Consider the following 27,155-nt stretch of genomic DNA (forward strand, 5'->3'; position numbering starts at 1 on the left):
GTAAATTCTAGTTCTCAGCTAGTTTTTTCCCTCTTGAGTAAGTTTTTTGTCCCTAGTTCCAAGCCATTAATTATATTTCCAAATTTTTGTTCCATAACACTAATTTCCTAGTTTTTTCCTCTAGTACTCTCATTTGGTTTTCAAAAAAAAAATTTTTAGCTTTTTTTATTTTTAAAGTCCAAACTCTTTTGGGAATTATAGTTGAATTTGTTCCCAAGCTGTGTTTTACTTTGAGATTTTGCTTGTAAATGTGTTGAAGTCAGTTTTCTTCTTTTGGGTTTGTGTCTTGAGTGTCCTTGTCATCATAATAACTCTATATGGTGGGATTTTTTTTTTTTATGTTAGGGCTAGACTATGAGTGCTTCTAAGCGGTAATGTCTGAGCTGAGCTTTTGTCTTCTTGTGTCCTATCACTGGTTTCTTGGTGTTTTATTGAGTGTTATGTTAGTCCAGCTTCTTAGGGACAGCTCCAACTAGGGACCTGCAGGGTTTTAGTGCTTCCAGAGTGATTTGATCCTGGGCAAAGTCTGATCTGTAAGTTTCTGACCTGGGTGTGGGTCTGCATAATACTTCTGTTGGCTTGCCCCTGATTGAAAGTTCTAGTAGACATCTACTGGACTAAGTGTTGATCAACCATTTGGAAAGCTCTTCTGGTTCAGAGTAACAGAATTGTAGGTTCTTCTTTGGTCTAGGATTCTTTCCTTGGCTGTTACGCTGGGGACTTCAGCATGGGCTGGAGGCTGGAACTGAGATCTTACTCTGTTCTTGGAGTCTGAGACATACAGCTGTTGTTTGCTTCTGAACTTATCCTTTCCTTAGTGCATAGTCAAGGGTTGGTGACAGCTCCTCAACCTTGGAAGTTCATGTTGGGTACAGATCCCCACTTCAGGCAGCCCTGGATTTGTGACCCAGAACTGAGCAGTGAATGACAGAGCTGCCCAGTTCACACCTGTTCTTGCATCCTGCATAAAGTCAGGGTTCTCTATATATGTTTGGGACCTCTTCTTGCACTGGTGAAGTAGCTTAGATCCTAATTCCTGCACACCATGGCATCCTTGGCCAGACCAATTTCTCTGAGTCAACAGTATCTACAGACCTCTCTATTTCTCTTTGCTGACCTTGGCTTGGAAATATAGGTCAATTTTTTTCCCTTGGGTTTTCCAATCAGGGGAAAGAGAACAAGCATTTATATAGCACCTACTATGTTTCAGGCACTGTGTTAAGCACTTGACAAATATTATCTCATTTAATCCTAGTGATTTACCCATACTTACAACTAGGCAATGTTAGAAGACAAATTTGAGAGAGAAAATAATCCCTGCCTATAAAGAGTTTACATTTTACTGAAGGCATAAAATATGTACATGGATAAATATAGTAGAAGGTAATTTGAAGAAAAAGAGCAGTGACAATTAATGGCTCATATAAAACTTTATGGAGGAGGTGACTGGAAGCAGAGGTAAGAAGGGAGAGCATTCCAGGCAATGGGGTACCGCCCATGAAAAGGCATGGAGTTGGGAGTTGGGGTGTCTTTTTATGAGGAATAGTAAGAAGGGGAATTATTCCAAAATTGTAAGTGGAGGGGAGTAATTTCTAAGACGTGGGTTTGTCTTGCCACTGATTCATGTTGGGTATGTAACCCTGGGCAAGTTATTTAACCTCAGTGTACTAGGTAACTCTCAGATACTATTCGTGGAAAAGAAGATACTGTCATGAATTGGTACAGGGACTTTCCTCATCTGAGTCATTGTTTTTAGGTCATTGATTTGATAGTCATCCATACAGAACTTTTTGAATTTAAGGAAGCAAATGAGGTCACTGAGGATGAAATTGGAGGGATAAGAGGTCCTAGGGCAGAGCCAGGGGAAACATTATTGCTAAGGAGGTGAGAAATGGAAAATGAGCCACTGAGGTCTGAGTCTGATTGTAGGTATGGGGATGGAACTAGTAGTTAGAGGTTGAAGATGTGTGAGAGGGAATAATAATAATTCTTTCTGTATGGAGGGGATAGATGGAGGGCACAAGTGAAGGTTTGATCTTGACAAGAAGGGCCACTTCTCTGTCAGAAATCAGGGTAAAGGAGGACAGTTTAAATGAAGACATTGAATGATTTTGAGGTGTGGAGTAAGGAGATCATGATATATGGCTTTGATAAAAATACTGTAGTTGGTAAAGGACATTTGAGAGATGAGGGGGATGAGTTGAGTTCTTGAGTACCCTAGAATACCTGAAGGGAGCAAAAGAGAACTGATCTGGAAAGAATGAAAGGATTGCTATGCAACATTTGAGAGCCCAGTTGAGATCAGATAAATTGAAGTTATAATGGGCCCAGTTTGCATAGTGACGTGAAAGAGGATGGGAGGGAATGGTCTGGGGTTGAGGATTTGACTAGATCTGAATGAAAACCAGGAGGCAAGAAAGAGGAAGGTGGAGAACAGTGTTGTTACTGAATTGGTTAATCATAAATAGGGTCAAGATTAAAGGGTGAAGTGAGACCAGATTAAGCACTGGACTGGGAGAATAGGGAGAGATGGAGAAACTGGAGACTAGTGAAGAATGGGTTTGGGAGGAGTGAATAGATGGCAGACCAGATAATTATTAGAGAAGTGAACTTCAGCCTTTATGAAAATGGCACTCTTATGGGTGATGGTGAGATCTGAAGCTATGGTAGCTCAGGTCATGGAAATTGAGGTTGATGAACTGGCTATTATTTGAAAGCAAGGGTTTATATGGAGAAGAGCCAAGTACTGAATTCTTTGCAAAAGAAGGAAGTGACCTCAAGGTTGACAGATCCTAGTAGTAAGGATCTGGATGGAGTAACATAGGCAGATGGAAAGGCATAGTGATACAGTGGAAAGAGTAATGGCTTTGGAGTGAAAGGAATTCATTTCGAATTCTGTCACTCACTGCTTGCATAACTTAGACAAGTCGCTGAACCTCACTAAGTTTCAGTTTCTTACCTGTAAAATGAAAGGAGTTGAACTAGATAGTTTCTAAGGTCATTCCTTGCCCTTAAATTATGATCATTTCATTCTCAAAGAAGTTGTTGAGTGGTGGCAGAGGGATGATTTAGAAGTGGCACTGAGGAGCATGGAATTTGCTAATTTACGCTAGGCTGCTTTGTCAGTGCATCAGAGAGAAGGTGCAACCAGAACTGGAGCGGGTGACTAGGGATGCAGTATCTTCTGGAGAAAACCAGATTTCCACAAATGTCAGAAAAGAAAGTGTTTTAGGAGGAAGGGAAATACGTTAATAATAAGTAGAAAAGGAGTTCTAGATGGTGTACGTAGTGCTCAGTTGACTTTTGAACCACCAGTTTTGATGATAGGAGGAAGTTATCTAAACTCAAAAATAGCTTGCAGCTACAGCTCAGAAATATTGATGTTTAAGAATTTCTTCATCTAAGAAGTGTAATATAGACTTTGAGTTCTCTTTACTTTAATACTTCTTTCCTTTTTATATTTTGATACTGCTTGAACTGTTTTGAAGTTAATAAGTAAAGCATTCATTATTGGCAGACAAGCATGTATGTATATAGCATTTTTGCAGTTTTAAGTAATTGGATTTTTACATTTATTTTGACATTTTCTAGTACTAAAATAAGTGGGTGTATTTCTAAATGCATATTAGTGGTACACAAATAATTAGAAATTAGTAATTGTGAGTAGAGGTAATACATGGAAATTCAGAATATGAGATTTCCTTTTCAAACTGAATCTTTGAGGATATTGGAAGAAAAGAAGCTTCCATTTCTACCCAGAGAATTGAGGTGCTGTGATTTTAAAGAATAGTACAATGGGGGAAAGTTTCTGTATGGAAAGGTTTCAAATTGCTTTATTAATGATTTGTTAAGGATGGAGTTTGCATTGGATGGGATCTCATTAGATCAGAACCTACATGAAAGTGAATTTATATGTTTACTTTTATTGTTAAGAACAGTAGCCCTTATTTGTCAGAGATGTTCTAGTTAAAGAATAAAATTTTGTTTAGTGAAAATCTGATAAAGTAAATTCTAAAAATATGCATATTTGAAATATTTTAGTGGTTTCTGGAAAATTGGATTGTTTTAAAAGTTAAGGTGTCTATAGCAAGGACATGGTGCTTGAGCTTTGGTGGAGACAGTTACATTTTGGTAAACTTATAAAGTAGCCATTTGCAAAACTAAAAAAGGTAACATTGCTTTGAAAGCTGGTTTTAAAAATATGTTATTCCATTGATTATTACTCTGGTGTTTTGCTCAAAAGACTTTGAATATAGTGTAGGGGTCTGTTTAATTGAAACGTGTGTTTAGTCTTTGCTTTGCCATTTCCTTGTGTCCTTGATCCAGTCATTCCATGTTTTTGCTTCAGTTGTTATTAGATGAGGCCAGAAATGTTATAGTTCACATTCCTATGATGCTTTTTAAGGTTTAAAAAGTATTTTTCTCACAGCAGATTTGGTAGTGGTAGCTTTGAGGTAGTGAAAGTGTTATTGCCTCCATTTTATAGGTGAGGAAACAGGTTCCCATGGGTTGACATAGGGTTCTGACCATCATTCTTTCCATTAAACCAGGCTGAGTGGATCTAATGAAATGAGTTTAGTCATTTTTTATATTTTACAAAGATACATATTATTAACAACATTCAAGGGTAAATTGGTACTGATTGTTAAAAAAAAAATAGCTTTGCTTAATGTTAAGCATTCTTTTCCATGATAAACTTTGTCAGGTGAATTTGGTCCTTTGGAAAATATCATTTGCCTATGAATTTATTTCATAAAAATATCTTGATGACAAGACTATATTTTAAATACGGCATAATTTAAGGAACTTAGTAATTGGTGGGTTTGCTCTCATTTTCTTTTCTTCCATTATTGATTCAATGTGTATAAATCTACACTTAGTAAGAACCCAAGTTGACATTCTGATTCTTACTGAAGAATTTAAATGTTTGTAATTTTTAATTAGAGTATGAAGTTACTTGTTTTGATAGTCTATAATGGTGTTTTAAATTTCTTTGCCATCTTTCACCCAGGAGTTTCAAAGTACTTAGTAATTAGTGCTTATTCCACTGAGAGAGGAAATTCCCTCCGTCCCTCCCCCCACTTCCATCCCCAAAACACTGGAAAGTTGCATATTTTTTCAAGGCTACCCTCTAGTTAGTGGCAAAAGATAAAATTACAATTCTGGATCCTAGATATCTTCTTGGACCAGATTTCTAAACTGGAAAGGCCTAACTCTAATGTAGCTATACAATTTCTCAAAATGACTTTTAAAAAATTAACAGATAAGAATAGATTTTTAATTATAGATTTATTGTTGTAATAGATATAATTTAATTTGAACTCTTCTGCTTCAGTGATGTCTAGAGTAATTTTGAAGATGCAGAAGATAAGTTTTGGAAGTTGAATGATAGTAAAACCATACAATTTTAGAATTGGAAGTACCTTAGTACAGCCAATTTATTTTATAGAAAGTTCCAAATTGATAAATATTTTTTAAAAGTTTACATTTATAACTTGATTTAAGATTTTCAAAGCTCTTTACACATTTCCTCACTTGTTTAATGTTACACAGATCATATAGTGACAGAGCAGGGGTTAAAACCCAGGTTCTCTGACTCCTCTTCATCTAGTGTTCTGTCCACTGTGCCATGCTTTTATGAAGCTTGGTTCTGTTACATGATAGGGATGGATACAGAGACACTGACCTATTTATATAAATGTTTTTCTACAGTAGTAAATGTACTCATCTCTATTCCTTTTGTTCACTATATTATAAGTGATGACCTAAAGGGAAAGTGGTCAGAAACTGTGAGTCAAACCTGAAGATGGTGGATATACTGAAGAAAGGTGGTTAGAAGTGTAGGAGGATCTAGTAAAGCTCTCTCAAACTATTTCTTAATCTTTTTCTGTCTGTGAACCTGGGAGGTGGTCTATTTGTTTAAAGAAATCTCAGTCAGCACACATGATCTTTTGTGTTTGTATGTATGTGTTTCCACACGTCAGCCATTATTTTTTATGGTTACAACTACCTTTACTCTATTGAGTAAAAGGGAAGTGTACAACTGTTGTTGTTTTTCATGACTCCATTTGGGGTTTTCTTGGCAAAGATATTGGAGTGGATTGCCGTTTCCTTTTCCAGTTCATTTTATAGATGAGGAAACTGAAGCAAACAGAATTAAATGACTTGCCCAGGGTCATACAGCTAGTAAGGATATACGTTTTTATATATGTATTTATATACATATGTATATGTGTGTACATGCATGTATGTATATGCATATATGCATGTATGTGTGTGTATATATGTAATATATATTAGAGTCTATCTCTACAGTGAACTTCAATGTACTAATAAAAATAGTTGAGAATAATCTGTGTAGTGTATAGATTCAACAGTACTACTCCTCAAAAATCTTCAATAGCTCTTATTGCCTATAAGATAAAATACAGACTTCCTAACTTGACATTTAAAGTCCTTCATAATTTGGCTCCATCTTAGCCTCTCAATAATCCAGTAGATCTGTGACTTCATCTGTGTAGGTATTCCCTCTCACAATGCAGATCAGAAGCCATCCATGTCTTTCTTGTGCAACTTTTATCCATGTCCTCCTGTAAATTTGCTAGAACGAGACTACACAGTGTGCTAGGGGCTTTCTTTTTTTGTTGTTGACATTTTTTAATACTGGTGGAACAGTTAGTCTGTCTTTTACTTTATCCCTTTTACTCAATAAGTGACTCATCCTTTTTTCCACTCGTGTTTCTCAGAGAGCATTCTTTGTAATGTTTCTTATGCACAATTCCTCATCTCTAATGCCTTGTATTCATTCATTCAGCAGCCTGCTCATGCCCACCATACCTCCTTGAATGCTTTTAAGTCCACCTTTAACTTCATTTCTTCAGAGACTTTTGTTTTCTATGGTTTGTAGCCATGTGACCAAAAGAATATTGATTGGTGTAAAAAAGATGAGCCTTTGTTTCAGGGAGAACCCTGGGATTATTTTTCAGTCTCCCAAAGACATTCCAGTCTGCCACTCTTTGACCTTTTTACTTCTTGTCCCAATCTAGTTCTTATCAATCTAGTATGTCTTTGTTTTTTAGATATGTTTCTTGTAAGGACCAGTTTGTGTTCTTATGCATTCTGTTACTTTTTATTTAAGTTAGGAGAACTAGATTCGAATTTTAAAAATGTATGTCTCTGATACTGTTATTTTTTCTGAATGAGTTTTTTTAATTCCTCTTCTTTTATGATGATACTTTGTCACTACTTTATTTTTGCTTAATCTACTTGAAAACAGCTCTATTTTCCACACTTTCTTTTCCGTAACTTCGTGCCTCTCTCCACCTTCTATTTGTCAACCCTTTCACTTAAGTTTCACTTAACGTATTGATTCCCTTCTCATTCTTTCCTTTAACTATCTAATTCTTCCCATCCTCCTCCCTTCTTTTTCTCCTCTGTAAAGTAATTTAAAATCCCCTTTTTTTCCTTTTCAACTTGTTTATTAGTGGTTCTTCACCATTTTCTCTGCCTTTTTCTTTTAAAAAAAGGATTTTTACTTTGTTCTTTTCATTAACTTTTATTATTTTTTCATTAAAGTTTTATTCTTCAGTTCATGATCTTTATACTTTGTTTATTCCTTTTAAGTCTCTTTGTGCTCTCTATGAAATTAAAGCTTCTAAAGTACCAAGTGTGAGTTCTTCTAAACAATATCCATGTTTTGTCTTGTTTTTATTATCCCTTTCTCACTTTTCTGTCTTATTCCTAATTCTTTGAAATGTCAGTTCCTGCAGGAGGTAGGTACCATGTTCTCTCTTCTTTGTATTTTTCCCTGCCCATGTTGTTTGCCACCTCAGGTTTTCCTTAGAGCCATTTTATCTTTATTTCTCTTTTGCCCCATCAAATTTGTACCTTGTATTATGCTTATATATGCCTTCTGCCCACTTTCCCACACCCTAAACAATAAGTTTCTTGAGGTAGGGACTCTTGACATTTTTTTATCTTTGTGTCCCTAATACTTAGGATTGCTTGTGTATCTCACATGGAGTCATAGTTGCTAATTACTTAGACCACAGGTGTTTGTTTCCTTCCTCCATCCTCTTATGCTACCCCTTCTCCTCTTAAGACTGTGTTTCAATATAAACCAAATGTTCTGAAACCAAATGTTGTAGTGATTTTTGGTTTATCTTCACTTTTGCCACCTTCCATTGGAAATCTTTTTATGCATTTTGAAAGCCTCACCCCCAAGATAAATACTGTGTTTCTTCCCTCCTCCCTCATTTTACTATATGTCTAAATGTACTTGGTAAGTGATTTTATAAGTGATGAACATAACCGGGACGTTATTTTTTCTACATGTGATAGTGTGATATAGTAGAAAGAACACAAAACTTGGAATTGTGGGACTTGCAAAGTCTTGGCTTCATCTTATTACTTTTGTGAGTTATTTAACGTCTCTGTGCCTGGAGTTTTGCATCTTTAAAATGATTGTACTTTCTCTCACAGGATTATTGGTAAGGATTAAATAAGATTGTATCTGTAAAGCATTTTGTAATCTTTAAAGCACTATGTAGGTCCTATTGCTTTTGCCTATTGCCTATTGCCTTTGTTACCGAGCATTTCCTCAACCATCATAGATAGTAACCGCTCTATAGTTTAGTAAATGATCTTTCAGAATTACTATGGCCAAATAATTCATTACTCTGTAGCCAACCTGGTGATAAGCCTCTCTAAACTCAGTGAGATTGGTCCTCAGACACATACAGTTCATTATGGAGTTCATCTGTATTTGATGACTTAATGGTTTGGTAGGATCTGCCAGACATTGCTCTCTGGTAGGATATACTCAGAGTTAGCTCCTTGTCATGAAGATTCATCAGAGGACAGCTTAAATAATTGTATTTTCATTTTCTTGGAAAGGGGAAGTTCTAGACTTGTGATTTCATCAGATGTGGAACTCCTGATGTGAAAATTCCTTCTGCTGTTGCAGATCAGTAATCTACCTGTAGCTTATAGTTTACAGTCCAGAGTAGGGATTCTTAACCTGGGGACCATGAACTTTAAAAATATATTTTTTTATGATTGTATTTCAAAATAATTAGTTTCTTTTTTAGTCCTGTGAATTTTATTCATTTAAAAATATTACTCTGAAAAGGGATCCATGGCCTTCCTTAGACTGCCAGAGATGTTCTTGACACATGAAAAAGGTTTCAGACTCTGATCTGTAGAGTTGCTTTGATATCACTGAGAGGTTAAGTGACTTGCCTGTAGTTGAGCAGGTAGTAGCCTTCAGTACTCTTTCCCTCTAGCTTGTCTTATTGCTTTCAAGTTGGTTGTGGTAGTGGTGATGGGGTGGGGTGGTATTTATGAGAGAGTCTACCCAGTTTTTTATTGTTTGTTTTTGCTCTCATTACATCTGAAAGTTCTTATTTCAGCAATCTTTCCTTGATTTTTCAGTCCTCTACTTGATTGCCAATTTCTCTAGGTTATCAATGACTATACTTCCAGTTAAAGTATTTATTTGAGTATCTGTGTTCATCATGTGTCTGTTTCTTCTCTGCCATTACATTGAAAACTCCTTGAGACCAAAGACTGACCCTATCTATAATCATTAAATATGATCTGTCTCTTTCAGAATTCTGTGATCTTTTTTTTGAGATTGGGCAAGTTGGAGATACAAGTTCCTTTCCAATTCCAGGATCATTCATTAGATATGTCTTGCCTGGGGAGATTTTGGATTTGGAAAAGAATTTCTTTTAAGTCTCCTGGCAAGGTTCTGTCCATTGATTCTATTTTTCTTAACTTTAAATGGCAGACCAAATTTAAATGCAGAGGTTTGAAGGGTGATACTATAGTAGAAAAAAAGTTATACAAACGTTTCAGAATTTAGAGACATTGATATAATTCTAAATGGTAAGGCAATTCTAAGTTAGTTTCTAGGACTTATTCCTTTGAATGAATAAGTTATTGGTGTTATTTGATTTTTAAAATATTTATGTTTCTATATGAACCTCTGTTCCTTTGAAACTGACTAACAGGATTTTAAAGGGAGAAGAATCTTTTGGCTTTTTTTTCTGTTTTAAAAGAAAATAAATCTCTTTTACCCCTACTTGCCTCTTTCCCCAGATCGAAATGCTGCTCATAAGATAGTCTCAGGAAGATAGTCTCAGGTTTGGAAGTTTACATGTTTACTTTTTACAAAGTTTGTATCTTACATGATTTTCATTCTCTGGAATGGATGTTGGGGTGATTATTTTCATTAGTTAAATATTTTGCCTAATTGAGTTTCCAAATATGAATTACCAACATTTAAGTATTTAGACACAATTTAAGTGATAGCACACAAATAAAACTGACTAAATTAAACATAAATATTAAATTAAGAAGGCCCTGTAGGATCAATGACTTATTCTATGAATGTTAAGGTGCTAATTAACTGTATGTTCTAGATGGTAGAATACCAGAGTTTAGGATTAGATAATTAAGATTTTTGGTCTTAAATTAAAATTGTTGGAATTTATTAAGTGCTTATTTTGTTACATGCTCCGTGTTAGCATTGAGGGATGCAAAGAATGACAAAAAATACCTTCTGTAAAGGAGCTCACCATTCTAGTGGAGTCAGTCACTTGCAGGCAACTATGTACGTACAAGATAATATACAGTATAAATGAAAAGTAACAGCATCGTGCTGGAAAGTGTTTAACAATTGACTCTGGAAAGAAAAATCCAAACATGACACACTTACATGTATAATCTGCATTATTAACATTTTATCTTTCATTTTCTTAAATTAGGCAGTCAGCAAAACTGTAAATCAAGCCCTGATTTGTAGTGTTTGCCAGTTTTACTTTAACAAGGTGGGGAAGGGGAGGTGTCTGAATATTGAGAGAAGGGGAATTCGGACTCTTCTACTTATGAACTGATTTTGATTTTGAACTGAGCCTTGAGTCCAGGAAACCCAGAGGCAGTGGTGAAGAGGGACAGCAGCATAGTCATGTGGATAATCAGTGAAAATACATGGAGTCAAAAGCTGGATTGAGGAGAGGCAGGAAGACCAGTGTTGCTGGATTGCATGAAGACTTCACAAAAACTGGAAAGATAGAAAGGTTTTGAAGGATTTTAAAAGCCAGGCAGGATTTTATATTTGATCCTGAGATAGTAATAGGGAGCCATTGGAGTTTGTATAGAGGATGACAGACAGGCTTTAGGAAGAATGCCTTGGCACTCACTGAGTAGAAGATGGACTGGAGTGAGGAGAAATTTGAGCCAGGGGGACCAACCCAAAGGATGATGAAATGATAAGTTTGAGGTGAGGAGAACCTACATCAGAGCAGTGGCTGTGTGAGTGGAAAAAAGGACCTATCTAAGACAAATATTGTGAATGCAGAAACAAGATTTAGCAACAGATTGTATATGGGGAGTAAATATGAAGGATTGAGGATGATGCTGAGGTTGCCAGCCTATGTCACTAAAATAAATCTAGTATGTTTTTGGTAGGAAGGGTAAATATGGGCCCCTAGTTAAACTTCTTTATCATTTAATTGTCTTTTTCCAAAATTAGGGCAGAGCACCTTGATTTTATTTGAGTTAGTTTATTGTTGGAAAATGCCTTTTGGATGTGTATAATGGTTAGTCTTCTGCTTATTTAAAATAGCTATGAGTTTTGGCTCCCTCAGCAAATTACAGAAGTAGAGGAATCTTGTAGTTGAGCTGCTTTGTTATGTGCCTAGTGTATTTTTGCTGGTGCATAGGAATGAGGAAATAGCATGACTTTGGTTCCCTACTACTTTGCAGCAACAGGGATGCTCACACCTCTTTTAGCCGTGCTGGGTTTGCACAGTATGGAAGTTTCCTTTTAAGAATTTCCGTTTCATTTCTAATATTGTAAACCTTACTGTAGAAATGAAATCTCTGGACACTTTATTGGCTGTTTCTCACCCATTTAAAATGTCCTTTGTTCTGAAAAAGCACACACCCCTTTTCTCAGTCAGGGCAGTGATTGGTTCTTATTGATCACATGCATTTGGACTACCACTGTTAGCCAGCTAGCTACCTGAGGAGTTATTGACGGTTGCTTCTTTTGTAATTAGAATGTTTAGTTGATTTTTTTAAGAGACTTTCATCTTGGTAGAGTACTGATACCTTTTCATTTGCAAATGACTTTTTAAAAAATTTGCATGTTTCTTTTCTTTCATTTGCAAAATTGACTTAAAAACACAGCTATTAGAATAATGTTGAGCCGTATTACATTGTGGGAAATTAAAATGCAAAACTTTTTATGTTAAATCCTTTTTTTCTTGTCTCCTTTTCTCTTTCCTTAATATGAAATATTTTAAAAAATAATTTGATTTCTAGGGCTTAGATTTTTTTTCTCCCTCTCCCACTGAGAAAGAGTTATATCAGTATATGGTATGTTAATATAGATAATTATTTGATCTTTTTCTGAGTAAACTTTATTCATAATATTATGGAACAGGGAAAAAATTCACCATAATAATGGTTTTAATTCAAATGAACTTTTAGAATACTTGAGAGATCTTCCCCTATTATAATTCTGGTGTTACATTAAATATTCAAAAAGTATTAATTGGGATATATTTTGTTCAGGATACTTTTTATGGTTCCGTGGAGGGTACTGAGATTATGTGCCATAGAAATAAGGATAACAAAATTTGTTTTGATTTTCTGTGTTTAATAATAATACTTTACATTTATAGGCTCTGTTATAATTTATATTATGCTTTCTCATGTTATCTCATTCTGTCTTTACCATGTTCTTGTAAAGTACGTAGGACTTTTGAAGAAGTAAATTTCCATAGGCTGCTTAAGTTATCTAGATCTAATTTTTGCTATATCGTGCCATTTATAAGAGAAATGTCCTCTATAGCATCCAAGGTTTGAAACATGACTTTATCTGTGGTGTAAGTAAGCAGCTTGTAGAATGGGGAAGTTGTTTTATAATGGAAATTTAGCGGATACTGTCGATGCTAATTCAGGCGAAATAATTGAGGATTAGTAGTAGAGAAAATAAAATCTGTCATTGTGACTCTTCTCCTTTACCATCTTCATTTGCTGATTTTCTCTGCTTAGCAAATGTTTATTTCCATTGACTAAAGTTCTTTTGCTTTGTTGATTTGAGTTGCTTTGAAAGCATTCTTGAGGAGATTGGGTTTTTTGGAATTGGCAAAGGGCATTGTAAAAATGAGTCCCATTAGTATGGGGAGAGAAAAATCTAATGTGTTGAGTCTTAGCATGAGTTGCGTTGAAGTCTAAAGATAGGTATAATATAATCTTTGCCTGTGTACTAGGTAGGATATGATATGGCTTAGTGTTTGTTTGGGACTTTACAACATATTGTTTATAAAGTGCTTCTTTGAAACTTTTTTGTGCTTTAATGTCAAGTTTTGTCCTCTGATAATAGTTCTCTTTCTAGTTTGTGTGAAGGCAGGCATTTAAAATCATTTCTTATTCTGTATGTTCCTCAGTTAGAGTAGATGTATAGATGTACTTATAGTATCTCAGAGCAAATCAGTCTGTATTTACAAAGAGCCTATTATTATTGTTCATTTTTTTCCTTATGTGCCTGGCACATAGTAGGTGTTTTAATAAATGCTTGTTGATTGCTATTGTTTGCAAATAGCTAGCTGACTTGAATATTTTGTGTAGATTAGAAGGAGAATGTTCATAGGAGTTTGTTAATAGACAAGATAAAATGTCCACCCAGAGTCTGTTCTAAACACCAAAAGTTAAGATAACATCTTGAGTCTGTTTTTTGTTGTTGTTATTGAAAGATTTGCTTGAAATGTACTTTGATATTTTAATACTTCAGTTGCATTCTAACTTCAGTGGTGTGGATCAGTCAGTAGTTAATAAACATTTATTAAGCACCTACTATGTGCTGGGTACTGCTAAGCCCTTGGAATATTAAAGCAATAGACAGTCCCTATCATCAAGTGTTGTGAGGATCAAATGAGATAATATATGTAGAGCATTTTAGAAAATCTTAAAGCCCCTTTCAAATGCTAGCTATTATCAAAACAAATTTTAATTCATTTTAAGAACCATGTATAACTACAATCCTATATATAAAGGGAGATGAGGAGACATAAAGTTGGGCAATGTAAGGTTTAAATGTAATGTTTAAAAATCAGACTAATTGAGAGTGGGAATCCCGACATCTTCCCCAACAAAGATCATCTTTGATTTCTTCAGAAACCAACAACTCCACAGGCTTTTTAGGTGAGTGTGTTTTACTCTCTGCTTTAGATAAGGACCTTTATTCTTTGAGCTGTTTGGGTCCTTATCACTATTAAATTGTAACTTAATTATGCTGAGAAGAATGCTAAAATTTATCTACTTTTTGATCATTGTGTTATTTTTCTAGTCTGCCATTCTGACCTTCTCATTTGTAGGCTGTTTTGTAGGGGTCAAATATGGTAGTAAATCTGTGAAATAACTTTGATATATGTAGGTGAGACTTTCCTGAGATAGTTCATAAAAATCATAGGGAAACTAAGGAAATTAATTAGATAACTTTGTAATGAGTTTTTTCCTCTGATTCTTCTCTTCAAGTTCACCAAAAGTAGTGTTGTGCTTAAAAAGAAAGAAAACCAGAAGGAATGATCGGTAGACTAGAAATTCTAGAAATCAATTTAAGAAGTATATAAACTTGTGTGAATATATGACAAAACATAAGTAACTCAGTAGTTAAGAAAAGAAGCACTACATAATGTGAGAATTGGGTAATATTGTGGAGAAAATATATGATAGCATACATTGCAGAAAACTTGATGTGTAAAAATGTTGGGCATTTTTTAATGAGAGAGTGAGAAAGAAGCAAGAATATTTATCTTAGCAGTTCAGGAGAGATACATTTATGACCGATGGAGACCTCTCTCTGGCTTGGTTTGCTCATTTTCAAAATGACAGAGGGATGGGCCAAAATTGATTTGCTGGAGCATCAGATACTGCTTTTTTACAGTCCAAGCAAGAATGGATTGTAGTTTGCTGACACCTGGACTAGATGATCCCTTTTGCTTCAGCATTATATTAGTCTGTGAAGGGCCATTGGACTTGGCAAAAAGGAGCTCATTGTGAAGCTGTTTGAGAGCAAAGACAATGTAGTGGGTTGACAAGGAAATCATTAATAAGGAAATAGAGACAGCCACTGTACTTCTTATTTGTGGAATTCTTTTTTTTTAATTAATTCATTTTTCGTTTTCAACATTCACTTGCATAAGATTTTGAGTTTCAGATTTTTTCTCCTTTCCTCACCTGCCCCCTCCCCAAGACAGTGTGCCATCTGATAATAGGCTCTACTTATCCATTCATATTAAACATTTTCACATTAGTCATGATATAAAGAAGAATTAGAACTAACGGGAGGAACTATTTGAAAGAAGAAACAACACAAAACAGCAAAAGAAAGGGAGAGCAAATAGTGTGCTTCCATCTCTGGATGGAAGTTCTTTCTCTGAATATGGATAGCATTTTCCATCTCATGAGTCTTTTGGAGTTGTCTTAGATCCTTACATTGCTGAGAAGAGCTAAGTCTATCAAAGTCAGTCATGGAACAGCAAGCCTTTCCAGGTTTTTCTGAAGTCTGTTTGCTCCTCATTTCTTATGGTACAATAGTATTCCATTGTGATATGGAATTCTTTAGAGTAGGAACACAGTATTGCCTAGAGTTTCTCTTGCTAGGAATTTTTTAGGCATTTGAGGACTTAGTATGATGAACTGCTGCTTTAAGGGGTTTCCTAAAAGGTGTCTCCTATGCAGCATTCATGTCCCTCACATAATTACTATGGAGATAACTTTGTAAAATGATCTCATGAGTATTTTCATCAAATGAAGTTTAAAATATAGGTACATGCTCACCTAAGGCAGAATTTTCCAAACTCTGAGGGACATCTAATTAGGATATAAAACCCTGGTACTTTCCAGTACAATTACTGCAGAAACACACCTACTTTTTCCAATAAAAACATAGTCTAAGTTAGAATTTTTAAAAAACACACATACAAATACCCAATATATGATGAAATTAGTTCCATTTTCAGATGAATGAAGCATATAGTCATTTAATATGATATGCATAAATGAGACTAAATTTCTTTGGGTGCATTACCTTTGGTCTGCATAGGTCCATGACACAAGTGGGTTGCTACTTAACTGCATTTGAAATACATAAACTTGAAGTTAATTAGTCTTTTTATGGAAGTTGCAATATCATAATTTCTGTTATGTTTCTTAATATCATTATCTTGGCAGGTAAAATTAGTGATCTGGTTTCCAAACCACTCTACAACTTCAAAAAAAATGGAAATAACTGAGTTATCAATATTAATTTGAAATTTTCAGCAGTTTTAATTTTCTTAAATTTTTTATCCACTAATTACAACATAAGTAAAATAATGTTCTTTCATGATGGATAAATGCATAATTGGTTTGAAGAAAAAACTCACTAAAGCAGGTACAACTAATATAAGCAAAGGCAGTTGAGATCATTTAAGTAGTGGAAATACAGAAAAGTAAAAAAAACCTATTACAAAAAAGAAAACATCCAGATTCACATTCACAGATCATTCAGATTCACAAATATAGTTATTGAAGCAATAGAAAAAACTTTTTGTTTGTTTGTATGAATGTCTTAATTGCAGTGAGCAAGAAATCTAATAAATTGAAATATCTTAATGTTTATATATGCAATATGTGGACAGAGCTAAAGAATTTTTCCAGAGAAAATTAGGTGTTTGAATAAACAGAAAACCTTTTTTCAGTAGCTATTTCTTTGATATCAGAAGGGTGCCTTACCTTCTATAAAGTTGCTTATAGAATTGTGTCATTTGAGCCTCTCACTGGCATCCTATGTATCTTCTCCTGTTTTTAGTCTTATACCTACAAAACACTGACTACATTCATTTCTTCTCCTTTTACTTCTCAAATGCTATTATTTTCTATTTATCAGTCAGTGAAGCATTTAAGTGCCTGTTAGTGCCAGGTACTGTGCTAGGTGCTGGAGCTAGATAAGTACAAAGAATGAAACAGGCCTTACTGCTAAGGAGTTTTACTCTCCATTGGGGGAAAGACCGTTACATATATGAATATGTACAGCATAGGTATAAAGGGAGTAAATACAACGTACAAAGTGGTTAAATACAAGGTAGTTTGAGTGGGAGGGCTCTGAATCTGGCAGTGTGAGGATCAAAAAAGAATTTCATGTAGAAGATGGAGCCATGCAGTATTTGAAATCACTCTTAAAGACTGGTAGTCTGTGTGACAGAGGTCAGTAGGGAATAGGAATTAAGTGTAAAAAAGCCTCATTTGTTCTCTTTAAAATTTCATCCTATGCACAATATTTTCTCCTTTTTTTAAAATTTTTTTTTTAATGTTCTACAATCACTACCATCAAACTTAGATTTCCCCACCACCACCCCCCTCCCTCCCCAAGATGGCACACAATTCTATATAGGATCTACATACACTTTCCTATTGAATACGTTTTCACTGTAGTCATGCTGTATGGACGAACTAAAATAAATGGAAGAAATCATAGAACAAATCAAAACATAATACACACACACACACACACACACACACACACACACACACAAACACGATCTGCTACATTCTGTGAATGAATTCCGTAGTTCCTTCTCTGAGTGTGGAAGGTATTTTGCCTTAGAAGACCATTGGGAATTTTTTTTTCTTTAAGTTCTTGCGTTGTTACGAAATTTCAAGTCTACCAAAAAAAAACTCTCGCACACTGGTCGTTGCTGTGCACCAAGTTCTCCTGGTTCTGCTCCTTTCGCTCAGCATCAGATCATATAAGTCCTTCCAGGCCTCTCTGAAGTCTTCTTGTTCATCATTTCTTATGGCGCAATAGTATTCCATTACATTCATATACCATAATTTATTCAGCCATTCCCCAGTTGAAGGGCATCCCCTTGATTTCCAGTTTTTGGCCACCAGAAAGAATGCTGCTATAAATATTTTTGTACATGTGGGACCCTTTCCCATTTTTATGGTCTCTTGGGGATACAGTCCTAGTAGCGATATTGCTGGGTCAAAGGGTATGCACATTTTTGTAGCCCTTTGGGCATAGTTCCAAACTGCTGTCCAGAATGGTTGGATGAGCTCACAGCTCCACCACCAATGAATTAGTGTTCTAACTCTCCCACATTTTCTCCTTTTTTTTTTAACCATACTCCTAGAAAAAGCTATCTATTCACTTCACTAAGGGATGATCACTGCAAAGGTGTAGAGACAGGAGATGGACTGTTGTGTGTTACATAGAGAGAAAGCTAGTTGGGCTGATTTGAAGAGTAGAGGAGAAGGAATAAATGATGAAGCTGAAAGATAAGTTGGGGACTGGTTGTGACTTTTAAAGCTAAGTAGAGACATTGTGTATTTTGTTATAGAGGTGATAGAGTTGATTGAGTAGGAGAGTCAATCACTTGGTCAAATATGCCCTGAGGATCATACCCTACTTCCAACCAAAATTAAAAAAAGAAGAAAAACAAAAACTATTTAATAAATAGTCACAGTTAAAAACAAGTGCCACAAACTGGCCATATTCCAAAATTTATGTCTCATTCTGAATCTTCAGTGTATCATCTCTCAGGTCACTGGGAGGTTTTAAATTCAGTCTCTTAGGTTTTAAATCTTGGTATCATCCTAGATTTGTCACTTTCTCCCTTTGACTTACCTCTTATTTCCATGTAGTTGCCAAGTCTTGTTTATGCTTCCTCTGTAATATCTCTCCCATCCATCTCCTTTCATGTGTCCACATATCCACTATTCCAGTTCAGTACCTTATCACCTCTCATCTGAACTACTGCATTAATGTTTACCTCTAGCCTCACCTCTGCAGTGCATCCTCTACATAGTTATCAGAGTCATATTACTAAAACACAACTCTGACCCTGTCACTCTCCTGCTTAAGAAGCTTCAGCACTGGCTTCTTGCCTCAAGACAAGATGCATACTCTCCTTTTTTCTTGGATCTTTTAAAGCCTACCGGTTTGTCTCTAGCTCACCTTTCAGGTGCTCTACATTCCGTTAAGTTAAACTGGCCTCCTTGCTCTTCCCCATACATGACATTTTGTTTTCCCCCTGTGTGTCCTTGTTTGGGCTCTCGTGAATGCCTCTAATGTACTACTCCTTACTTCTGCTTCATAGGATCCTTAACTCATCTCAAGTGCCACCTCATACAGAAGCCTTTCCTAATTTCCCTAGTTTCCTAAGAAACTTCTTTGTATCAATTTTGTATTTGATTTCCTGAATAGGTGTTATTTTCTTTTAATAGCACTCACATGCAATCTCTCTGCTGACCTCCAAACTTGCATCTCCAACTACTTTTCAGACATCTTGAACTGGATGTCCAGTAGACCTTTTAAACTCAATATATCCATATAGAACTCATTAACTTTCTTCCTAAGCTCTTTCCACTCCAACTTTCCATATTATTATAGAAGACAGTAGTGTCATCCTAGTAAACTCAGGCTTGGAACCTAAGAATCATCCTGGATTCCTCATGTCTCTCATATTTAAGATGTTGCCAAGGCTCACCAACTTCACCTTTGCAAAATCTCTCAGGTAGCGCCCCCTCTTTCTTCTGATGCTGCCACCACTCTAGTACAGGCTCTCATAACTTCACAGCTTAGTTACGACAGTAGCTTGCTGGTGAGTCTGCCTGCCTTAAGTCTTTCCCTACTCCAATCCATTCTCCATTCAGCCACTGATCATGTCACCTGCTCACCCCACCACACTCAATAAATATTCAATAAACTCTCTATTTCCTCCAGGAGCAAATGCAGAATTCTTTGTTTTGTGTTCATCACCCTGAATCACCTAGCCTCCACCTACCCTTCCAGTTTTCTTACACCTTACTGCCAGCAAATACCCCTCAATTCAATCACACTGGCTTCCTGGCTGTTCCTCAAACAAGACACTCTTTCTCTGGTCATTTTCTCTTGCTGTCCTCCCTTCCTGGAACTTGCTCCTTCCTAAATTCTGCCTATTAACCTCCCTGACTTCCTTTCAGTCTCAAATAAAATCCCACCTTGTATAGGAAGCCTTTTCCAATGCTTCTTAATTCTAATGCCTTCCCTCTGTTAATTATTTCCTATTTATGCTGTATGTAGTGCATTTCGTATATATTTGTTTGCATTAGATTTTAAGCTCTTTGAGGGCAGGGATTGGTTTTTGCCTCTTTTTGTATCCCCAGTGCTTATCACAGTGTCTGGCACATTGTTGTTCAGTAGTTTGTTGTGTCTCTTTAGTTGTGACTCTTCATGCCCCCATTTGGGGTTTTTTTGACAAAGACACTGGAATGATTTTGCCATTTTCTTCTCTGGCTCAGCAGAGGCAAACAAGGTTAAGTGATTTGCTCAGGGTCACTCAGCTAGTAAGTGTCTGAGGCTGGAGTTGAACTCAGATCCTCCTGACTCCAGGGCCTCTGCTCTATCCATTTCACCACCTAGCTGCAACTTGAGTAGGCACTTTGATAACTGTTTGTTGAATAAACCATATATTTTCTAGGTATTTCTTTACATCACCTCTTTTATCTGATAGATCATTAATGATTATATGTCATTTGGTATAGTCTGACTTTTTGGTGAAATAAACAAGATACTTTGAATTTAACTGAGTAAAGACACCTGTCCTTTCCTATATTTTTGTATTAATTATGCAGTCCTGGGTCAAATGATTTTTAAAGATTGATTCTTTGCCTCAGTTCATCCCAACAGTTGTGGGACTTAGAGGTTTTCAGAAAGGCCTAAAATGATTCAGATTAATATACCTTTTTGAGAAAAAAGAGTTTTTATTGATATCTTCTGTTTCTTACATCAGCATAGCTACCTCAAGTATCCTTCCCCCTTCCCCTCCCAGAGAACCATACCATGTAACCATCAGTATTTTTTAGAGAAGAAAAAAAATCAGCGTAACTTATCAACACATTGGAAAAGTCCCCAAATATGTACTTGTTACACCTGTGGACCTCCCACCTCCACAAAGGGATGGGTTGTGAGTGCCCTTTTATATCTCTTTGTTTGAGTCCTGTTTGATATTTGTACTTTTGTTACATTTCTTTTTGACTTTTTTATATTGTTATTCTTTACATATACATTATTGTAGTTACTGTGTATATTGTATTTTTGGCTCTACTTATTTAATTTAGCATCAGTTCAGATAGATTTTCCATACTTCTCTGTATTGATCACACAAATAATTTTTTTACAGCACAGTAATATTCTGTTTCATTCATGTACCTCAATTTGTTTAACCATTCCCCACTTTATGTACATCTGCTTTGTTTCAGATTCTTACGTGTCACAAAAAGTGCTGCTATAAATACTTTAGAGTGTATGGGGATTTTTTTTTAATTAGTATTTTCCTTAGAGTATAAACCCAGTAATGGGGTCTCTGATTTAAAGGGTCTGGACATTTTAGTCTCTTTATTTGAGTAATTCTAAATTACTTTTCATGATAGTTGTAACATGTCACAGATCCACCACTATTATGTATTAGTGTGCCCATCTTTCCACAATCATTCCAAAATTGGGTGTTTACCATTTAAAAAAATTTTTTTAGACAGTTTGCAGTGTACAAGATGAAACCTCAGGGTTGTTTTGATTTCCATTTTTCTTAGTAATTAGTGATTGGAGCATTCTTTCCTGTGATTGTGAATACTTTGGGGTTCTTCTTTTGAGAACTGTTTGTTTATATTCTTTGAGCATTTATCCATTGGAGAATAGCTACTAGTCATACGTTTATTATTTCTGTATCTTGGATACCAAACTCTTATTAGAGAAGTTTGATGAAAAGTCCTGGTTTCTGCTTAGGCAAATCAGACCAGCTTCTTATCTTTGATGTCTGTCAAGGATACACTAAGGACTGACTAGCAAATCAAATAGGGAAAGCAAATACTGGGCATAGAAGTTTCCAGAAAAGTTTAGGAGAGACAAAGAGAGGAAGGGCAGATGTTGCAACTGAAGCTTTTTGTGTCTCTAGAGGTTCCAAAAAATTTGGAGAAGCTTTCTGGACTATCACACTTCTTGAACAAAATAAGTTTCAAATAATTGCATTAAATTAATTGCATTAAAAAATAAAATGTCACATGTGGAATAATCGGAAATATACAATACGTGAAGCTTCTTGTTAAGTCTCTTCTCTCCTTTTGCTCCAATAGACCAAGCAGATATAACTAGAAGTTTTGATGCTTCGCTGTAGGTTTTAAATTTTCTTATGATTGTAGTAATATTTTCTTAGCTATATGGTGAGGTATGTCGTTGATTCCAACTTGGAAAAGACAAATAGAGAGCTAGACAGACAATCTGAAGTTTCATATTCTTTGACTCATAATTAAGTTAATAAATTTTTATTGAGCATGATTTCAAATTCTTGGTTGAATTTTAATTTCATGCATTTTAATACACACACGTGTATATGTGTGTATTATCTTAATATCTCATATATTACCCAATATTTCCTTCTAAAAGAATAGTCTCTTAAAATAATCCAGTACAGGAAAACTAACGACACCATGGTACTTTAGTACTTTACTTTTGCATAGTCCTTTACTTCTGCAAAGAAACTTCTTTGGAGCTAAGCTTAGTTATCGTAATTTCGCAGCATTCACTTTAAATTGTTTTGGTTTTTTTGTTATATTTATGTTGTAGTCATTTGTATGTTGTTTTCCTGGTTCTGCTTACTTCTCTTTATGTCAGTTCATATAAGTTTTCCTGTGTATTCATGTTCACTGTTTCTTTCAGCACAGTAATTTTCCATACATACGTGTGCCACAACTTGTTTAGCCATTTTCCCAAATGAACAGCGTCTACTAAGTTTTCAGTTTTTTCTACTACAAAAAATGTTGCCATAAATATTTTTGTATATATGGGCCTTTCTTTTTGTCCTTGACTTCCTTGGTGTATAATTAGCAATGAAATTTCATCATCAGGAGGTATGGCTGTTTTATTGTCTTTCTTAGCATAGTTCGCATTGTTTCTGAAAAGGTTAGACCAGTGTGTGACTCTACTAACAATGCATTAGTGTTTCTATCTTTCCAAAACCCTTGCAACGTTGATTATTTCCATCTTTTGTTGTCTTTGCCAATTTGCTGTGTGTTAGGTGAAATCTAACTTATTTTGATTTTATTATTTTTTGTAATTTGCAGCATTCTTTCAACTTTACAGTTCCTTTGAGAACTGTTATTCATATTTGATCTTCTGGGGAATGTCTTGTATCTATATTTCTTTTAGTTTCCTACATGTTTATGACATCAGAACCTTATCAGAGATATTTAATACAAAGAGTTTGTCCTCAATCTCTTCCCCTTCTTTTTCTAATTGTACTAATTTTGTTCATTCAAAAGTTTTTCAGTTTCATTAGATCTATTTTATCTTTTGTATTCATGTACATTTAATTGACTGGATTAACATGTGACTTGCACTGGTTCATTTTATAAGTAAATAGTATCTTGAATCTGCATTACATTTTTATGAAGTCATTTTTTATGAACAAAACTTGATAGATCTAGATTCATTAATTTGGGGGAAATCATGTAACCAGGTATCATTTAGCTAATCAACTAATTAAGACTTTAATTTTGCATATAACTAAGAATCAAAGTAGATGGGATAGACTTAACTTGGATGGTAGAAGAAAAGCCACAGGACTTGTTACTGTAAGGATAGAATGGAATGTTGAAAAAGACCTGAATTCAGTATTGGTCATTTATAAATGCCTCAATTTTCTCATCTTTAAAATGAAAGGGTTGGGTTTAATTTTAGTTTCATTTCTGTGCTCCTACTTTGAGGTTTTACTACAAGTCAGGTCACCAATTTATACCCTAATGCCTGTGTGGTATAGGATGTATTGGTGAAGGACTAGAACATTCTACCCTTTACAGCCTACCTAGTGCATCTGCTGCAGTGTATATCATGCTTTGACTCTCTCCTTGAGCTTTAATTATATAGATTTTCTGATAAAGGCAGAAGGAACTTTTTTTATACAGCAGGAAAACCTCTGAGTTGTTGGGGCCAAAATCACAAATTTGATTCCTTCTCCAGACTAGTTAGAGATCCTGCTCCACTGTCATAGACTGCCCCTGATCCAAACATCTCATAGCTATATCCTATGGGTCCTGAGTGAAAAGATACCTCTAGTTGCTAGAAAAGGTATTGAAAGCCACTGTTTTAATGGTTGTTTACTAGCTGCATTGAATGAACTTACAAAGAAGGACGTTAAATGAGATTGAGCTTCTGAAAAGCAGAAACTGTTTATTGTCTTTCTTTGTATGTCCAGTACATAGCCCAGTGCCTGGCACATAGTAGGCACTTAATAAATGCTTGTTGAATTGGTTTCTTGTTAGTAATAGCTGAGGTTTACATTGTACTTAAAAATTATAGAATTTTTATGTGCATTTATCTTGTGATCTTTATAACTCTAAGAGATGAGTAGTGTGGGTTTTGTTATCCCCATCTTACACATGGTAAAATTGAGGTCCAGTTGCTTCAATGAAATGACTGTCCCATGGTCACATGGCTGGTAATTGCCAGAGGTAGAATTCAAACCCAGGTCTTCTGCACTCTACCCACTATTCCCACTGCCTCTCTTTTTCAAAGCTTTGATATTGGATATACTAATATGATGGTTAAATGGGACCAAGAAATGTAGGCAGATTAGGCTTATATTGTCAGAGTGACAAAGTGCAAAGTTCAAAAAAATAGAAGCGGGAATTTGAACTCCACTATATCCATTGGAACATTGACATTAAATCCATCTTGTCTCTTTTGGGTTGCTATAGAAATCTCTTTCCTTTTCCGTCACACTCACATAGTTACTCTTTTGCTATTTTCTCTCTTGTCTCAACTTCTGGTAAATTATACCCACCTTCTTAATTCAAAATGAAGTGAATACAAAAAGAACAGAAGAGCAAGGGCTTTATTTAAATAACTGGGCATTAAGTCTCTGAGGTGTTTTGGGATAGAAGTTCCTTAAAGTCATGTATTCTGTGTCTCTTTTATTTTTTGGGTTTTAAATACATCTTATAAGACTTATTAATAACAGGCAGAGCATTTCTGATAAAAATTTAGAATTGAGAAGAGGAATTTAATAGTATAAAATATTTACTGCAAAATATCTTTTAAATAATAAACATTCCTGCTATGTTTAAAATGTTTATTTTACATAGCTTTTGCTTGTATAGAGTACAGGGATAGCTCTGAACCAAAGCAACCCTGTTGGGTTAGAAGTTGTCTAGTCCAACCCCTCATTTTTGAGATGAGGAAACTAGGGGCCAAATAGGTAAAGTAAGTTACCCAGGACCATATAGCTAGTTAAGTAAGTTCCTAAGGCATGGTTTCAGCCAACTTTTCCATACTTCAAGTCTGGTACTCTACCATAGAGAACAAAAAAATAGTATAGAAAAGTTCACAATATATCAGTTCACTCATTACGGACCTAGGATTTCATGATCATTCCAAATAAATAAGGGTAGTGGCAGCAGCACTGATAACTTTAGAAAATAACATTGGATGGAAATTGAAGAACAGCTACTTTTATATTAAACAGTAGCCCTGGGACCTTTTGGAAAGAACTGAGTATCCTGTTCTTTTAGACTGTGGCCACTATTCTGCCTGCTCTTCTTTATGGAGTTTAAAACCTTTTGTTGATAGAAGTTTTCATAGCCATTTTTAGTAAATTGAAGGAGCTTAACTTTGTGGGGTAATTTTTAAAATCAGTCACTTAAGCCATGTTTGTTTGCCAAATAATTTATAAATAGAGCATTGCTCTGTTGGCATGAGCTTGTCTGCTCTTGTTTTTTCAGTGTGCGGATTTGTTGTAACTTCACGTTTGCTTAACTTCTGAAAGTTTAGTGAGATAATCAGTTTTTTGGAAGTAAAAAGATAGAATGCTGTAAAGGTAAATACAGCTAAATTCTTTGGAAGATTTTGTTTTTCCTTTGAAATAGCAGTTTCAGGATCAAATTGGAGGTCTTAACATCACTTTCTTCATTGTGCATTCATTTTCTTCACTGTTCTGATTCCCAAGTCTATTGTTATTTTCCTTCCCATCTGTGTGTTCCTTAAATCAGTTTCCCTGACTGTCTTCTCCATAAGTAACTTATTTTTTATTCTCCCCCCCAATCTGACAATACCATGTATCATGGATTCAGTTCTTCTCTATACAGATGACTCCCAAATTTATATATGTATCTCTAATTTCTCTTCAGAAATCTAGTCTTATTCATACATTCTACCTATATGCTGGACATACCCACCTGATGACCTGTAGGCATCTTAGAGTCAGCAGGTAGAAAATGGGAACTCACATTGCCATGAAAAACCTCCTCTCTTTTAAATGACTTCATTGCCAATGACAAAGTTACTGTTTTTCTGTCAGGTTCTCAGTATCAGGGTCATCATTGGTTTTCTCTCTCCCTCAACTTCTCTATCTGATCACTTGCCAAGTTGTCTTGATTGTGTCTCCACAAGGCCTCTCATCCATTCCCTTCACTCTACTCGCATAGCTTCTCCCCAAGTTTAGACCCTTATCAGTTCTTACCTGCAGAACCCTCTTAATTTGCCTCTCCTTTCCCACCCCACTTCCATCTTTATGGACTCCCCATTGCCTCAAGGAAAAAATATAAAATCCTCTGTGTGGCATTTAATGCCCTCCATTATTTGCATCCATCCTGCCTTTCCACTGTATTTCACATTACTTTTCTTGAGATACTCTTCATTAGAGTCACATTGACTTGCTAGCTTTTCCCAATACGTATTCCATCTTCCTCCTCCCATGCTTCTGTACAAGTACCCCTGTCCTCCATCCCTTATCACTGCAGCCTTGTGGGATCCCTAGCTTCCTTGAAAGTACTGATTGGCTCTATGAATCAGACAATAGCAAGTCCTTATGCTTTCTTTAAATGACTTTGTATACACTTTGTCTTTTGTTTTTACTAGCTTGTGTAGATGTCACCTCAGTAGAATGTAAGTTGCTTAAGAATAAATTCTTTTTTTCTTTGTATCTCTGGTTCCTAGCGTTAATACCTTGAATATAGTAGGAGCTTAGTAAATGTCTATTGAACTAAATCATAAATTTTAATATATTTTGTAAAATGTGAAATTTATTTTAAAAATGTAATTTAACTTTTTCATTTAAAATTACCTCACG

At 35.4% G+C, this 27,155-nt stretch overlaps 1 protein-coding gene across 8 annotated transcripts in view; it reads left to right on the plus strand.

Annotated features, from left to right (window-relative positions):
• The window catches only part of UNKL (unk like zinc finger), a 125,890-nt gene that overhangs the window by 10,809 nt on the left and 87,926 nt on the right, over nucleotides 1–27,155 (plus strand). The gene's annotated exons all lie outside the window — the stretch shown is intronic.

The sequence above is a fragment of the Notamacropus eugenii genome, chromosome 1 (assembly GCF_028372415.1).
Source record: "Notamacropus eugenii isolate mMacEug1 chromosome 1, mMacEug1.pri_v2, whole genome shotgun sequence".
Taxonomy (NCBI): Eukaryota; Metazoa; Chordata; class Mammalia; order Diprotodontia; family Macropodidae; genus Notamacropus; species Notamacropus eugenii.